Source organism: Loxodonta africana, chromosome 11 (assembly GCF_030014295.1).
Source record: "Loxodonta africana isolate mLoxAfr1 chromosome 11, mLoxAfr1.hap2, whole genome shotgun sequence".
In the NCBI taxonomy this organism is placed as follows: Eukaryota; Metazoa; Chordata; class Mammalia; order Proboscidea; family Elephantidae; genus Loxodonta; species Loxodonta africana.
The window spans coordinates 1645675-1664925 of NC_087352.1; the positions used below are offsets into that span (position 1 = coordinate 1645675).

At 53.1% G+C, this 19251-nt stretch overlaps 1 protein-coding gene across 1 annotated transcript in view; it reads right to left on the minus strand.

Annotated features, from left to right (window-relative positions):
• The window catches only part of ARHGAP33 (Rho GTPase activating protein 33), a 126363-nt gene that overhangs the window by 10966 nt on the left and 96146 nt on the right, over positions 1–19251 (minus strand). The gene's annotated exons all lie outside the window — the stretch shown is intronic.

A 19251-nucleotide genomic window follows, 5' to 3' on the forward strand; every position in this document is an offset into this window, starting at 1 on the left:
GGCTAGGGGGAGGTGAGGGCAGGTCTGAGGATGTCTGCCTTTCATGCGTGGTCTGGGGTAAGGGGCTGAAGGAGCTCGGGCTGAGGTGAGACAGCCAAGAGTGAGGCAGGAGAGCAGGCCCAGAGCACTGCTGGTCCCAACGCTCCCTGTTTAAAGTCCTTTGTCTCACCCACAGAACAGCAGTCACCCCTTCCGTGTGCCTCTCCACGCCTTTCCTCCTTGTTGGATGATCACAGCCCCCACTTCATCAGTCTTCCTGCTTCTAAACCCCATGCTCCCACACACACAGCTTCTGCTTCACAAGCGCAGAATCATTTTCACAAAACCCAAATCTGCCCATGTCTTCACAGATCTTGGACCTTTGATGGCTTCATGTTGTCCTCAAGATCAAGTCTGAACTCCCTGGTCTGACATTCAAGGCTTCCTTGAGTTGGTCTCTGTTCACCTCTCCAGCTCCATCTCTCCCCAGCACCCCAACTCTCAGGGCTCCTCTCTGTGAACTTTTAAGAGACCACCAAAGCACCATCTTCTCACTTCCTTCTAGGCCTTTGCGAAGAAACATTTTACCCCACCCTTTCACTAAGTTCACTCCTTATCCCTCAGGTATCAACTCACATATTTCCTCTTCTAGGAAGTTCTCCCTAACCCTTCAGGCTGGGCAAGGTCTCTCCTCTGCGCTCTCTACACTCATTGAGGTTCCTCTATCACAGCCTAGATGGCTCTGACCGTTTGCCCAATCACAGCCCTGACCACTCTGAGATGTCACTGTTCCTCTCCCCCTTAACAGCCCTGACCACTCTGAGATGTCCCTGTCCCTCTGCCCCATCACAGCCCTGACTACTCTGAGATGTCACTATCCCTCTGCCCCAACACAGCCCTGACCACTCTGAGATGTCACTGTCCCTCTGACTCCACCACAGCCCTGATCACTCTGAGATGTCCCTGTCCCTCTGACTACACCACAGCCCTGACCACTCTGAGATGTCACTGTCCCTCTGACTCCACCACAGCCCTGACCACTCTGAGATGTCACTGTCCCTCTGACTCTACCACAGCCCTGAACACTCTGAGATGTCACTGTCCCTCTGACTCCATCATATCCCTGACCACTCTGAGATGTCACTGTCCCTCTGACTCCATCACAGCCCTGATCACTCTGAGATGTCACTGTCACTCGGAATTCATTAGAGCCCTGGCCACTCTGAGATGTCCCTGTCCCTGTGCCCCCTCACAGCCGTGAACACTCAGATGTCACTATCCCTCTGCCCCATCACAGCCCTGACCACTCTGAGATGTCACTGTCCCTGAGCCCCCTCACAGCCCTGATCACTCAGATGTCACTATCCCTCTGACTCCATCACAGCCCTAACCACCATGAGATGTCAATGTCCCTCTCACTCCATCACAGCCCTGACCACTCTGAGATGTCAGTCACTCTGCTCGATCACAGCCCTGACCACTCTGAGATGTCACTGTCCCTCTCACTCCATCACAGCCCTGACCACTCTGAGATGTCACTGTCCCTCTCACTCCATCACAGCCCTGACCACTCTGAGATGTCACTGTCCCTCTGACTCCATCACAGCCCTGACCACTCTGAGATGTCACTGTCCCTCTCACTCCATCACAGCCCTGACCACTCTGAGATGTCCCTGTCCCTCTGACTCCATCACGGCCCTGACCACTCCAGATATCACCGTCCTTCTGACTCCATCACAGGCCTGAACACTCTGAGATGTCACTGTCCCTCTGATTCCATCAAGGCCTGACCACTCTGAGATGTCACTGTCACTCTGCTCCATCACAGCCCTGACCACTCTGAGATGTCACTGTCACTCTGCTCCATCACAGCCCTGACCACTCTGAGATGTCCCTGTCCCTCTGACTCCATCACAGCCCTGACCACTCTGAGATGTCACTGTCACTCTGCTCCATCACAGCCCTGACCACTCTGAGATGTCACTGTCACTCTGCTACAGCACAGCCCTGACCACTCTGAGATATCACTGTCCCTCTGCCCCCTCACAGCCCTGACCACTCTGAGATGTCACTATCTCTCTGCCCCATTACAACCCTGATGACTCTGAGATGTCACTGTCACTCTGCTCCATCACAGCCCTGACCACTCTGAGATGTCCCTGTCCCTCTGACTCCATCACAGCCCTGACCACTCTGAGATGTCACTGTCACTCTGCTCCATCACAGCCCTGACCACTCTGAGATGTCACTGTCACTCTGCTACAGCACAGCCCTGACCACTCTGAGATATCACTGTCCCTCTGCCCCCTCACAGCCCTGACCACTCTGAGATGTCACTATCTCTCTGCCCCATTACAACCCTGATGACTCTGAGATGTCCCTGTAACTCTGCCCGATCACAGCCCTGACCACTCAGATGTCACTATCCCTCTGAATCCATCACAGCCCTGAACACTCTGAGATGTCCCTCTCCCTCTGCTCCATCACAGCACTGACTAATCTGAGAAGTCACTATCCCTCTGCCCCATCACAGCCCTAACAACTCGGAGATGTCACTGTCCCTCTGACTTATCACAGCCCTGATCAATCTGAGATGTCACTGTCCCTCTGACTCCATCACAAGCCTGACCACTCAGATGTCACTGTCACTCTGCTCCATCACAGCTCTGACTGCTCTGAGATGTCACTGTCACTCTGCTCCATCACAGCCCTGACCACTCTCCGATATCACTGTCCTTCTGACTCCAACACAGCCCTGACCACTCTGAGATGTCCTTGTCCCTCTGACTCCATCACAGCCCTGACCACTCTGAGATGTCCTTGTCCCTCTGACTCCATCACAGCCCTGACCACTCTGAGATGTCACTGTCACTCTGCTGCATCACAGCCCTGACCACTCTGAGATGTCAGTGTCCCTCTGACTCCATCACAGCCCTGACAACTCTGAGATGTCACTGTTCCTCTGACTCCATCACAGCCCTGATCACTCTGAGATGTCACTGTCCCTTTGAATCCATCACAGTCCTGACCACTCGGGGATGTCAGTGTCCCTCTGACTCCATCACAACCCTGACCACTCTGAGATGTCACTGTTCCTCTGACTCCATCACAGCCCTGACCACTCTGAGATGTCCTTGTCCCTCTGACTCCATCACAGCCCTGACCACTCTGAGATGTCACTGTCACTCTGCTGCATCACAGCCCTGACCACTCTGAGATGTCAGTGTCCCTCTGACTCCATCACAGCCCTGACAACTCTGAGATGTCACTGTCACTCTGCTCCATCACAGCCCTGATCACTCTGAGATGTCACTGTCCCTTTGAATCCATCACAGTCCTGACCACTCGGAGATGTCAGTGTCCCTCTGACTCCATGACAACCCTGACCACTCTGAGATGTCACTGTTCCTCTGACTCCATCACAGCCCTGACCACTCTGAGATGTCACTGTCACTCTGCTCCATCACACTCCTGAACACTCGGAGATGTCACTGTCCCTCTGCTCCATCACAGCCCGGACCACTCTGAGATGTCACTGTCCCTCTGACTCCATCACAGCCCTGATCACTCTGAGATGTCACTGTCACTCTGCTCCATCACAGCCCTGACCACTCTGAGATGTCACTGTCACTGTGCTCCATCAGAGCCCTGACCACTCTGAGATGTCACTGTCCCTCTGACTCCATCACAGCCCTGACCACTCTGCGATGTCACTGTCACTCTGACTCCATCACAGCCCTGACCACTCTGAGATGGCATTGTCCCTCTAACTCCATCACAGCCCTGGCCACTCTGAGATGTCACGGACCCTCTGACTCCACCACAGCCCTGACCACTCTGAGATGTCACTGTTACTCTGCCCCATCACAACCCTGACTACTCTGAGATGTCACTATCCCTCTGCCCCATCACAGCCCTGACCACTCTGAGATGTCACTGTCCCTTTGACACCATCACACCCCTGACCACTCTGAGATGTCACTGTCCCTCTCATTCCATCACAACCCTGACCACTCTGAGATGTCACTGTCACTCTGCCCCATCACAGCCCTAACCACTCTGAGATGTCCGTGCCCCTCTGACTCCATCAGAGCCCTGAACACTCTGAGATGTCACTGTCCCTCTGACTCCATCACAGCCCTGACCACTCTTAGATGTCACTGTCCCTCTGCTCCATCACAGCCCGGACCACTCTGAGATGTCACTGTCCCTCTGACTCCATCACAGCCCTGACCACTCTGAGATGTCCCTGTCCCTCTGCTCCATCACAGCCCTGACCACTCTGAGATGTCAGTCACTCTGCTCGATCACAGCCCTGACCACTCTGAGATGTCACTGTCCCTGTGCTCCATCACAGCCCTGACCACTCTGAGATGTCACTGTCCCTCTGATTCCTTCAAGGCCTGACCACTCTGAGATGTCACTGTCACTCTGCTCCATCATAACCCTGACCACTCTGAGATGACCCTGTCCCACTGCCTCCATCACAGCTCTGACCACTCGGAGATGTCACTGACCCTCTGATTCCATTACGCCCTGACTACTCCAAGATGTGACTGTCACTCTGCTCCATCACAGCCCTGACCACTCTCTGATATCACTGTCCTTCTGACTCAAACACAGCCCTCACCACTCTGAGATGTCCTTGTCTCTCTAATTCCATCAAAGCCTGAACACTCTGAGATGTCACTATCACTCTGCTCAATCACAGCCCTGACCACTCTGAGATGTCACTGTCCCTCTGCTCCATCACAGCCCTGACCACTCTGAGATGTCCTTGTCCCTCTGACTCCATCACAGCCTTGATCACTCTGAGATGTCACTGTCACTCTGCTCCATCACAGCCCTGACCACTCTGAGATGTCACTGTCCCTCTGATTCTACAAGGCCTGACCACTCTGAGATGTCACTGTCACTCTGCTCCATCACAGCCCTGACCACTCTGAGATGTCACTGTCACTCTGCTCCATCACAGCCCTGATCACTCTGAGATGTCACTGTCACTCTGCTCCATCACAGCCCTGACCACTCTGAGATGTCACTGTCCCTCTGACACCATCATATCCCCGACCACTCTGAGATGTCACTGTCACTCGGCTACATCACAGTGCTGACCACTCTGAGATGTCACTGTCCCTCGGCCCCATCATAGCCCTGACCACTCTGAGATATCACTGTCCCTCTGCCCCCTCACAGCCCTGACCACTCTGAAATGTCACTATATCTCTGCCCCATTACAAACCTGATGACTCTGAGATGTCCCTGTCCCTCTGCCCCATCACAGCCCTGACCACTCAGATGTCACTATCCCTCTGAATCCATCACAGCCCTGAACACTCTGAGATGTCCCTCTCCCTCTGCTCCATCACAGCACTGACTAATCTGAGAAGTCACTATCCCTCTGCCCCATCACAGCCCTGACAACCTGAGATGTCACTGTCCCTCTGACTTATCACAGCCCTGATCAATCTGAGATGTCACTGTCCCTCTGAATTCATCGCAGCCCTGGCCACTCTGAGATGTCCCTGTCCCTGTGCCCCCTCACAGCCCTGACCACTCAGATGTCACTATCCCTCTGACTCCATCACAGCCCTGACCACTCTGAGATGTTCCTGTCCCTATGCTCCATCACAGCCCTGACCACTCTGAGATGTCACTATCCCTCTGACTCCATCACAGCCCTGAGCACTCTGAGATGTCACTGTCCGTCTGCCGCATAACAGCCCTGACCATTCTGGCATGTCACTGTCACTCTGCCCACCCACGGTACTGACCACTCTGAGATGTCACTGTATCTCTGCCCCATCACAGCAGACCACTCTAGGATGTCACTGTCACTCTGCTCCAGCACAGCGTTGAACACTCTGAGATGTCACTGTCCCTCTGCTCCATCACAGCCCTCACCACTCTGAGATGTCACTGTTCCTCTGCTTCATCACAGCCCTGAACACTCTGAGATGTCACTATATCTCTGCCCCATCATACCGTGACCACTCTGAGATGTCACTCTTCCTCTGATTCCATCACAACCCTGACCACTCTGAGATGTCACTATCCCTCTGCCCCATCACAGCCCTGATCACTCTGATATGTCACTGTCCCTCTGATTCCATCACAGCCCTGACCACTCTGAGATGTCACTGTCCCTCTGCTCCATCACAGCGCTGACCATCTGAGATGTCACTGTCCCTCTGCTCCATCACAGCCCTCACCACTCTGAGATTTCCCTGTCCCTCTGACTCCATCACAGCCGTGACCACTCTGAGATGTCACTGTCACTCTGCTGCATCACAGCCCTGACCACTTTGAGATGTCACTGTCACTCTGTTCCATCACAGGCCTGACCACTCCGAGATGTCATTGTCCCTCTCACTGTATCACAGCCCTGACCACTCTGAGATGTCACTGACCCTCTGATTCCATCACAGCCCTGACCAATCCGAGATGTCACTGTCACTCTGCTCCATCACAGCCATGACCACTATCCGATATCACTGTCCTTCTGACTCCATCACACCCCTGACCACTCTGAGATGTCACTGTCACTCTGCTCCATCACAGCCCTGACCACTCTGAGATGTAACTGTCTCTCTGACTCCATCACAGCCCTGACCACTCTGAGATGTCAGTGTCACTCTGATTCCATCACAACCCTGACCACTCTGAGATATCACTATCACTCTGCCCAATTACAACCCTGACCTCTCTGAGATGTCAGTGTCCCTCTGAATCCATCACAGCCCTGACCACTCTGAGATGTCCCTGTCACTCTGCTCCATCATAGCCCTGACCACTCTGAGATGTCACTGTCACTCTGCTCCATCACTACTCTGACCAGTCTGAGATGTCCCTGTCCTTCTGACACCATCACAGCCCTGACCACTCTGAGATGTCACTGTCCCTCAGATTTCATCACAGCCCTGACCACTCTGAGATGTCACTGTCACTCTGCCCCATAACAGCCCTGACCACGCTGAGATGTCACTGTCACTGTGCTCGATCACAGCCCTGACCACTCTGAGATGTCACTGTCTCTCTGACTCTAACACAGCCCTGAACACTCTGAGATGTCACTGTCCCTCTGATTCCATCACAACCCTAACCACTCGGAGATATCACTGTCCCTCTGCTCCATCACAGTCCTGACCACTCAGATGTCACTGTCCCTCTGCTCCATCACACCCCTGACCACTCTGAGATGTCACTGTCCCTCTGACTCCATCACAGCCCTGACCGCTCTGAGATGTCACTGTCACTGTACTCCATCACACCCCTGACCACTCTGAGATGTCACTGTCCCTCAGAAACCATCACAGCCCTGAAAACTCTGAGATGTCACTGTCACTCTGCTCCATCACAGGCCTGACCACTTTGAGATGTCACTATCCCTCTGACTCCATCACAGCCCTGACCACTCTGAGATATCCCTGTTCCTGTGACTCCATCACAGCCCTGAGCACTCTGAGATGTCCCTGTTCCTCTGACTCCATCACACCCCTGACCACTCTGATATATCACTGTCCTTCTCACTCCATCACAGTCCTGACCACTCTGAGATATCACTGTCACTCTGCTCCATCACAGCCCTGACCACTCTGACATGTCACTGTCATTCTGCTCCATCACACCCCTGACCACTCTGAGATATCACTATTCCTCTGACTTCATCACAGCCCTGACCACTCTGAGATGTCACTGACCCTCTAATTCCATCACATTCCTGACCACTGTGAGATATCACTGTCACTCTGCCCCATCACAGCCCTGACCACTCTGAGATGTCACTGTCACTCTGACTCCATCACAGCCCTGAACACTCTGAGATGGCATTGTCCCTCTAACTCCATCACAGCCCTGGCCACTCTGAGATGTCACGGACCCTCTGACTCCACCACAGCCCTGACCACTCTGAGATGTCACTGTTACTCTGCCCCATCACAACCCTGACTACTCTGAGATGTCACTATCCCTCTGCCCCATCACAGCCCTGACCACTCTGAGATGTCACTGTCCCTTTGACACCATCACACCCCTGACCACTCTGAGATGTCACTGTCCCTCTCATTCCATCACAACCCTGACCACTCTGAGATGTCACTGTCACTCTGCCCCATCACAGCCCTAACCACTCTGAGATGTTCGTGCCCCTCTGACTCCATCAGAGCCCTGAACACTCTGAGATGTCACTGTCCCTCTGACTCCATCACAGCCCTGACCACTCTTAGATGTCACTGTCCCTCTGCTCCATCACAGCCCGGACCACTCTGAGATGTCACTGTCCCTCTGACTCCATCACAGCCCTGACCACTCTGAGATGTCCCTGTCCCTCTGCTCCATCACAGCCCTGACCACTCTGAGATGTCAGTCACTCTGCTCCATCACAGCCCTGACCACTCTGAGATGTCACTGTCCCTCTGATTCCTTCAAGGCCTGACCACTCTGAGATGTCACTGTCACTCTGCTCCATCATAACCCTGACCACTCTGAGATGACCCTGTCCCACTGCCTCCATCACAGCTCTGACCACTCGGAGATGTCACTGTCACTCTGCTCCATCATAGCCCTGACCACTCTGAGATGTCACTGTCACTCTGCTCCATCACAGCCCTCACCACGCTGAGATGTCACTATCCCTCTCACTCCATCACAGCCCTGACCACTCTGAGATGTCACTGTCCCTCTGACTCCATCACAGCTCTGACCACTCTCCGATATCACTGTCCTTCTCACTCCATCACAGCCCTGACCACTCTGAGATGTCACTGTCCCTCTGATTCCATCAAGGCCTGACCACTCTGAGAAGTCACTGTCACTCTGCTCCATCACAGCCCTGACCATTCTGAGATGTCACCGTCCCTCTGACTCCATCACAGCCCTGACCTCTCTGAGAGGTCACAGTCACTCTGCTCCATCAGAGCCCTGACCATTCTGAGGTGTCACTGTCTCTCTGACACAATCACAGCCCTGACCACTCTTAGATGTCACTGTCACTCTGCTCCATCACAGCCCTGAACACTCTGAGATGTCACTGTCCCTCTGACTCCATCACAGCCCTGACCACTCTGAGATGTCACTGTCACTCTGCTCCATCACAGCGCTGACCACTCTTTATTTTTTTTTTTTATTTTTTTTTTTTATAATAACTTTTATTAAGCTTCAAGTGAACGTTTACAAATCCAATCAGTCTGTCACATATAAGTTTACATACATCTCACTCCCTACTCCCACTTACTCTCCCCGTCTTGAGTCAGCCCTTTCAGTCTCTCCTTTCTTGACAATTTTGCCGGCTTCCCTCTCTCTCTATCCTCCCATCCCCCCTCCAGACAAGAGTTGCCAACACAATCTCAAGTGTCCACCTGATATAATTAGCTCACTCTTCATCAGCATCTCTCTCCCACCCGCTGACCAGTCCCTTTCATTTCTGATGAGTTGTCTTCGGGGATGGTTCCTGTCCTGTGTCAACTGAAGGTCTGGGGAGCATGGCCGCCGGGATTCCTCCAGTCTCAGTCAGACCATTAAGTTTGGTCTTCTTATGAGAATTTGGGGTCTGCATCCCACTGATCTCCTGCTCCCTCAGGGGTCCTCTGCTGAGCTCCCTGTCAGGGCAGTCATCAATTGTGGCCGGGCACCAACTGGTTCTTCTGGTCTCAGGATGATGTAGGTCTCTGGTTCATGTGGCCCTTTCTGTCTCTTGGGCTCTTAGTTGTCATGTGGGCTTGGTGTTCTTCATTTTTCTTTGCTCCAGGTGGGTTGAGACCAATTGCTGCATCTTAGATGGCTGCTTGTTAGCATTTAAGACCCCAGACGCCACATTTCAAAGTGGGATGCAGAATGATTTCATAATAGAATTATTTTGCCAATTGACTTAGAAGTCCCCGCAAACCATGCTCCCCAGGCCCCCGCGCTTGCTCCGCTGACCTTTGAAGCATTCATTTTATCCCGGAAACTTCTTTGCTTTTGGTCCAGTCCAATTGAGCTGACCTTCCATGTATTCAGTGTTGTCTTTCCCTTCACCTAAAGCAGTTCTTATCTACTGATTAATCAATAAAAATGTAACTGTCACTCTGCTCTATCACACCCCTGACCACTCTGAGATGTCCCTGTCACTCTGCTCCATCACAGCCCTGACCACTCTGAGAGGTCACTGTCCCTCTGACACCATCACAGCCCTGACCACTCTGAGATGTCCCTGTCACTCTGCTCCATCACAGCCCTGACCACTCTGAGAGGTCACTGTCCCTCTGACACCATCACAGCCCTGACCACTCTGAGATGTCACTGTCTCTCTGCTTCATCACAGCCCTGACCACTCTGAGAGGTCACTGTCCCTCTGACACCATCACAGCCCTGACCACTCTGAGATGTCACTGTCTCTCTGCTTCATCACAGCCCTGACCATTCTGAGATGTCACTGTCCCTCTGACACCATCACAGCCCTGACCACTCTGAGATGTCCCTGTCACTCTGCTCCATCACAGCCCTGACCACTCTGAGAGGTCACTGTCCCTCTGACACCATCACAGCCCTGACCACTCTGAGATGTCACTGTCTCTCTGCTTCATCACAGCCCTGACCATTCTGAGATGTCACTGTCCCTCTGACACCATCACAGCCCTGACCACTCTGAGATGTCACTGTCACTCTGCTCCATCACAGCCCTGAACACTCTGAGATATCCGTGTACCTCTGACTCCATCACACCCCTCACCACTCTGAGATATCCCTGTCCCTCTGAATCCATCACACCCTGACCACTCTGAGATGTCACTGTCACTCTGCCCCATCACACCCCTGACCACTCTGAGATGTCACTGTCACTCTGCTCCATCACAGGCCTGACCACGCTGAGATGTCACTGTCCCTCTCACTCCATCACAGCCCTGACCACTCTGAGATGGCACTGTCCCTCTGACTCCATCACAGCTCTGACCACTCTGAGATGTCACTGTCCTTCTGACACCATCACAGCCCTGACCACTCTGAGATGTCACTGTCCCTCTGATTCCATCAAGACCTGACCACTCTGAGATGTCATTGTCACTCTGCTCCATCACAGCCCTGACCATTCTGAGATGTCACTGTCCCTCTGACTCCATCACAGCCCTGACCACTCTGAGATGTCACTGTCACTCTCCTCCATCACAGCCCTGACCATTCTGAGATGTCACTGTCCCTCTGACACCATCACAGCCCTGACCACTGTGAGATGTCACTGTCACTCTGCTCCATCACAACCCTGACCACTCTTTAGATGTAACTGTCACTCTGCTCCATCACAGCCCTGAACACTCTGAGATGTCACTGTGACTCTGCTCCATCATAGCCCTGACCACTCTAAGATGTCACTGTCACTCTGACACCATCACAGCCCTGACCACTCTGAGATGTCACTGTCCCTCTGACACCATCACAGCCCTGACCACTGTGAGATGTCACTGTCCCTCTGATTCCTTCAAGGCCTGACCACTCTGAGATGTCACTGTGACTCTGCTCCATCACAGCCCTGACCACTCTGAGATGTCACTGTCACTCTGCTCCATCACAGCCCTGACCATTCTGAGATGTCACTGTCCCTCTGACACCATCACAGCCCTTAGCCACACTGAGATGTCACTCTCACTCTCCTCCATCACAGCCCTGACCACTCTGAGATGTCACTGTCCCTCTGACTCCATCACAGCCCGGACCTCTCTGAGATGTCACTGTGACTCTGCTCCATCACAGCCCTGACCACTCTTTAGATGTAACTGTCACAGTGCTCCATCACAGCCCTGACCACTCTGAGATGTCACTGTCACTCTGCCCCATCACAGCCCTCACCACCCTCCGATATCACTGTCCTTCTGACTCCATCACAGCCCTGACCAATCTGAGATGTCACTGTCCCTCTCACTCCATCACAGCCCTGACCACTCTGAGATGTCACTGTCCCTCTGATTCCATCAAGGCCTGACCACTCTGAGATGTCACTGTCACTCTGCTCCATCATAGCCGTGACCACTCTGAGATGTCACTGTCCCTCTGACTCCATCAGAGCCCTGAACACTCTGAGATGTCACTGTCCCTCTGACTCCATCACAGCCCTGACCACTCTTAGATGTCACTGTCCCTCTGCTCCATCACAGCCCGGACCACTCTGAGATGTCACTGTCCCTCTGACTCCATCACAGCCCTGACCACTCTGAGATGTCCCTGTCCCTCTGCTCCATCACAGCCCTGACCACTCTGAGATGTCAGTCACTCTGCTCGATCACAGCCCTGACCACTCTGAGATGTCACTGTCCCTGTGCTCCATCACAGCCCTGACCACTCTGAGATGTCACTGTCCCTCTGATTCCTTCAAGGCCTGACCACTCTGAGATGTCACTGTCACTCTGCTCCATCATAACCCTGACCACTCTGAGATGACCCTGTCCCACTGCCTCCATCACAGCTCTGACCACTCGGAGATGTCACTGTCACTCTGCTCCATCATAGCCCTGACCACTCTGAGATGTCACTGTCACTCTGCTCCATCACAGCCCTCACCACGCTGAGATGTCACTATCCCTCTCACTCCATCACAGCCCTGACCACTCTGAGATGTCACTGTCCCTCTGACTCCATCACAGCCCTGACCACTCTGAGATGTCACTATCCCTCTGACTCCATCACAGCCCTGACCACTCTGAGATATCCCTGTTCCTGTGACTCCATCACAGCCCTGAGCACTCTGAGATGTCCCTGTTCCTCTGACTCCATCACACCCCTGACCACTCTGATATATCACTGTCCTTCTCACTCCATCACAGTCCTGACCACTCTGAGATATCACTGTCACTCTGCTCCATCACAGCCCTGACCACTCTGAGATGACCCTGTCCCACTGCCTCCATCACAGCCCTGACCGCTCTGAGATGTCACTGTCACTGTACTCCATCACACCCCTGACCACTCTGAGATGTCACTGTCCCTCAGAAACCATCACAGCCCTGAAAACTCTGAGATGTCACTGTCACTCTGCTCCATCACAGGCCTGACCACTTTGAGATGTCACTATCCCTCTGACTCCATCACAGCCCTGACCACTCTGAGATATCCCTGTTCCTGTGACTCCATCACAGCCCTGAGCACTCTGAGATGTCCCTGTTCCTCTGACTCCATCACACCCCTGACCACTCTGATATATCACTGTCCTTCTCACTCCATCACAGTCCTGACCACTCTGAGATATCACTGTCACTCTGCTCCATCACAGCCCTGACCACTCTGACATGTCACTGTCATTCTGCTCCATCACACCCCTGACCACTCTGAGATATCACTATTCCTCTGACTTCATCACAGCCCTGACCACTCTGAGATGTCACTGACCCTCTAATTCCATCACATTCCTGACCACTGTGAGATATCACTGTCACTCTGCCCCATCACAGCCCTGACCACTCTGAGATGTCACTGTCACTGTGCTCCATCAGAGCCCTGACCACTCTGAGATGTCACTGTCCCTCTGACTCCATCACAGCCCTGACCACTCTGCGATGTCACTGTCACTCTGACTCCATCACAGCCCTGACCACTCTGAGATGGCATTGTCCCTCTAACTCCATCACAGCCCTGGCCACTCTGAGATGTCACGGACCCTCTGACTCCACCACAGCCCTGACCACTCTGAGATGTCACTGTTACTCTGCCCCATCACAACCCTGACTACTCTGAGATGTCACTATCCCTCTGCCCCATCACAGCCCTGACCACTCTGAGATGTCACTGTCCCTTTGACACCATCACACCCCTGACCACTCTGAGATGTCACTGTCCCTCTCATTCCATCACAACCCTGACCACTCTGAGATGTCACTGTCACTCTGCCCCATCACAGCCCTAACCACTCTGAGATGTCCGTGCCCCTCTGACTCCATCAGAGCCCTGAACACTCTGAGATGTCACTGTCCCTCTGACTCCATCACAGCCCTGACCACTCTTAGATGTCACTGTCCCTCTGCTCCATCACAGCCCGGACCACTCTGAGATGTCACTGTCCCTCTGACTCCATCACAGCCCTGACCACTCTGAGATGTCCCTGTCCCTCTGCTCCATCACAGCCCTGACCACTCTGAGATGTCAGTCACTCTGCTCGATCACAGCCCTGACCACTCTGAGATGTCACTGTCCCTGTGCTCCATCACAGCCCTGACCACTCTGAGATGTCACTGTCCCTCTGATTCCTTCAAGGCCTGACCACTCTGAGATGTCACTGTCACTCTGCTCCATCATAACCCTGACCACTCTGAGATGACCCTGTCCCACTGCCTCCATCACAGCTCTGACCACTCGGAGATGTCACTGACCCTCTGATTCCATTACGCCCTGACTACTCCAAGATGTGACTGTCACTCTGCTCCATCACAGCCCTGACCACTCTCTGATATCACTGTCCTTCTGACTCAAACACAGCCCTCACCACTCTGAGATGTCCTTGTCTCTCTAATTCCATCAAAGCCTGAACACTCTGAGATGTCACTATCACTCTGCTCAATCACAGCCCTGACCACTCTGAGATGTCACTGTCCCTCTGCTCCATCACAGCCCTGACCACTCTGAGATGTCCTTGTCCCTCTGACTCCATCACAGCCTTGATCACTCTGAGATGTCACTGTCACTCTGCTCCATCACAGCCCTGACCACTCTGAGATGTCACTGTCCCTCTGATTCTACAAGGCCTGACCACTCTGAGATGTCACTGTCACTCTGCTCCATCACAGCCCTGACCACTCTGAGATGTCACTGTCACTCTGCTCCATCACAGCCCTGATCACTCTGAGATGTCACTGTCACTCTGCTCCATCACAGCCCTGACCACTCTGAGATGTCACTGTCCCTCTGACACCATCATATCCCCGACCACTCTGAGATGTCACTGTCACTCGGCTACATCACAGTGCTGACCACTCTGAGATGTCACTGTCCCTCGGCCCCATCATAGCCCTGACCACTCTGAGATATCACTGTCCCTCTGCCCCCTCACAGCCCTGACCACTCTGAAATGTCACTATATCTCTGCCCCATTACAAACCTGACGACTCTGAGATGTCCCTGTCCCTCTGCCCCATCACAGCCCTGACCACTCAGATGTCACTATCCCTCTGAATCCATCACAGCCCTGAACACTCTGAGATGTCCCTCTCCCTCTGCTCCATCACAGCACTGACTAATCTGAGAAGTCACTATCCCTCTGCCCCATCACAGCCCTGACAACCTGAGATGTCACTGTCCCTCTGACTTATCACAGCCCTGATCAATCTGAGATGTCACTGTCCCTCTGAATTCATCGCAGCCCTGGCCACTCTGAGATGTCCCTGTCCCTGTGCCCCCTCACAGCCCTGACCACTCAGATGTCACTATCCCTCTGACTCCATCACAGCCCTGACCACTCTGAGATGTTCCTGTCCCTATGCTCCATCACAGCCCTGACCACTCTGAGATGTCACTATCCCTCTGACTCCATCACAGCCCTGAGCACTCTGAGATGTCACTGTCCGTCTGCCGCATAACAGCCCTGACCATTCTGGCATGTCACTGTCACTCTGCCCACCCACGGTACTGACCACTCTGAGATGTCACTGTATCTCTGCCCCATCACAGCAGACCACTCTAGGATGTCACTGTCACTCTGCTCCAGCACAGCGTTGAACACTCTGAGATGTCACTGTCCCTCTGCTCCATCACAGCCCTCACCACTCTGAGATGTCACTGTTCCTCTGCTTCATCACAGCCCTGAACACTCTGAGATGTCACTATATCTCTGCCCCATCATACCGTGACCACTCTGAGATGTCACTCTTCCTCTGATTCCATCACAACCCTGACCACTCTGAGATGTCACTATCCCTCTGCCCCATCACAGCCCTGATCACTCTGATATGTCACTGTCCCTCTGATTCCATCACAGCCCTGACCACTCTGAGATGTCACTGTCCCTCTGCTCCATCACAGCGCTGACCATCTGAGATGTCACTGTCCCTCTGCTCCATCACAGCCCTCACCACTCTGAGATTTCCCTGTCCCTCTGACTCCATCACAGCCGTGACCACTCTGAGATGTCACTGTCACTCTGCTGCATCACAGCCCTGACCACTTTGAGATGTCACTGTCACTCTGTTCCATCACAGGCCTGACCACTCCGAGATGTCATTGTCCCTCTCACTGTATCACAGCCCTGACCACTCTGAGATGTCACTGACCCTCTGATTCCATCACAGCCCTGACCAATCCGAGATGTCACTGTCACTCTGCTCCATCACAGCCATGACCACTATCCGATATCACTGTCCTTCTGACTCCATCACACCCCTGACCACTCTGAGATGTCACTGTCACTCTGCTCCATCACAGCCCTGACCACTCTGAGATGTAACTGTCTCTCTGACTTCATCACAGCCCTGACCACTCTGAGATGTCAGTGTCACTCTGATTCCATCACAACCCTGACCACTCTGAGATATCACTATCACTCTGCCCAATTACAACCCTGACCTCTCTGAGATGTCAGTGTCCCTCTGAATCCATCACAGCCCTGACCACTCTGAGATGTCCCTGTCACTCTGCTCCATCATAGCCCTGACCACTCTGAGATGTCACTGTCACTCTGCTCCATCACTACTCTGACCAGTCTGAGATGTCCCTGTCCTTCTGACACCATCACAGCCCTGACCACTCTGAGATGTCACTGTCCCTCAGATTTCATCACAGCCCTGACCACTCTGAGATGTCACTGTCACTCTGCCCCATAACAGCCCTGACCACGCTGAGATGTCACTGTCACTGTGCTCGATCACAGCCCTGACCACTCTGAGATGTCACTGTCTCTCTGACTCTAACACAGCCCTGAACACTCTGAGATGTCACTGTCCCTCTGATTCCATCACAACCCTAACCACTCGGAAATATCACTGTCCCTCTGCTCCATCACAGTCCTGACCACTCAGATGTCACTGTCCCTCTGCTCCATCACACCCCTGACCACTCTGAGATGTCACTGTCCCTCTGACTCCATCACAGCCCTGACCGCTCTGAGATGTCACTGTCACTGTACTCCATCACACCCCTGACCACTCTGAGATGTCACTGTCCCTCAGAAACCATCACAGCCCTGAAAACTCTGAGATGTCACTGTCACTCTGCTCCATCACAGGCCTGACCACTTTGAGATGTCACTATCCCTCTGACTCCATCACAGCCCTGACCACTCTGAGATATCCCTGTTCCTGTGACTCCATCACAGCCCTGAGCACTCTGAGATGTCCCTGTTCCTCTGACTCCATCACACCCCTGACCACTCTGATATATCACTGTCCTTCTCACTCCATCACAGTCCTGACCACTCTGAGATATCACTGTCACTCTGCTCCATCACAGCCCTGACCACTCTGACATGTCACTGTCATTCTGCTCCATCACACCCCTGACCACTCTGAGATATCACTATTCCTCTGACTTCATCACAGCCCTGACCACTCTGAGATGTCACTGACCCTCTAATTCCATCACATTCCTGACCACTGTGAGATATCACTGTCACTCTGCCCCATCACAGCCCTGACCACTCTGAGATGTCACTGTCACTCTGACTCCATCACAGCCCTGAACACTCTGAGATGGCATTGTCCCTCTAACTCCATCACAGCCCTGGCCACTCTGAGATGTCACGGACCCTCTGACTCCACCACAGCCCTGACCACTCTGAGATGTCACTGTTACTCTGCCCCATCACAACCCTGACTACTCTGAGATGTCACTATCCCTCTGCCCCATCACAGCCCTGACCACTCTGAGATGTCACTGTCCCTTTGACACCATCACACCCCTGACCACTCTGAGATGTCACTGTCCCTCTCATTCCATCACAACCCTGACCACTCTGAGATGTCACTGTCACTCTGCCCCATCACAGCCCTAACCACTCTGAGATGTTCGTGCCCCTCTGACTCCATCAGAGCCCTGAACACTCTGAGATGTCACTGTCCCTCTGACTCCATCACAGCCCTGACCACTCTTAGATGTCACTGTCCCTCTGCTCCATCACAGCCCGGACCACTCTGAGATGTCACTGTCCCTCTGACTCCATCACAGCCCTGACCACTCTGAGATGTCCCTGTCCCTCTGCTCCATCACAGCCCTGACCACTCTGAGATGTCAGTCACTCTGCTCCATCACAGCCCTGACCACTCTGAGATGTCACTGTCCCTCTGATTCCTTCAAGGCCTGACCACTCTGAGATGTCACTGTCACTCTGCTCCATCATAACCCTGACCACTCTGAGATGACCCTGTCCCACTGCCTCCATCACAGCTCTGACCACTCGGAGATGTCACTGTCACTCTGCTCCATCATAGCCCTGACCACTCTGAGATGTCACTGTCACTCTGCTCCATCACAGCCCTCACCACGCTGAGATGTCACTATCCCTCTCACTCCATCACAGCCCTGACCACTCTGAGATGTCACTGTCCCTCTGACTCCATCACAGCTCTGACCACTCTCCGATATCACTGTCCTTCTCACTCCATCACAGCCCTGACCACTCTGAGATGTCACTGTCCCTCTGATTCCATCAAGGCCTGACCACTCTGAGAAGTCACTGTCACTCTGCTCCATCACAGCCCTGACCATTCTGAGATGTCACCGTCCCTCTGACTCCATCACAGCCCTGACCTCTCTGAGAGGTCACAGTCACTCTGCTCCATCAGAGCCCTGACCATTCTGAGGTGTCACTGTCTCTCTGACACAATCACAGCCCTGACCACTCTTAGATGTCACTGTCACTCTGCTCCATCACAGCCCTGAACACTCTGAGATGTCACTGTCCCTCTGACTCCATCACAGCCCTGACCACTCTGAGATGTCACTGTCACTCTGCTCCATCACAGCGCTGACCACTCTTTATTTTTTTTTTTTTATTTTTTTTTTTTATAATAACTTTTATTAAGCTTCAAGTGAACGTTTACAAATCCAATCAGTCTGTCACATATAAGTTTACATACATCTCACTCCCTACTCCCACTTACTCTCCCCGTCTTGAGTCAGCCCTTTCAGTCTCTCCTTTCTTGACAATTTTGCCGGCTTCCCTCTCTCTCTATCCTCCCATCCCCCCTCCAGACAAGAGTTGCCAACACAATCTCAAGTGTCCACCTGATATAATTAGCTCACTCTTCATCAGCATCTCTCTCCCACCCGCTGACCAGTCCCTTTCATTTCTGATGAGTTGTCTTCGGGGATGGTTCCTGTCCTGTG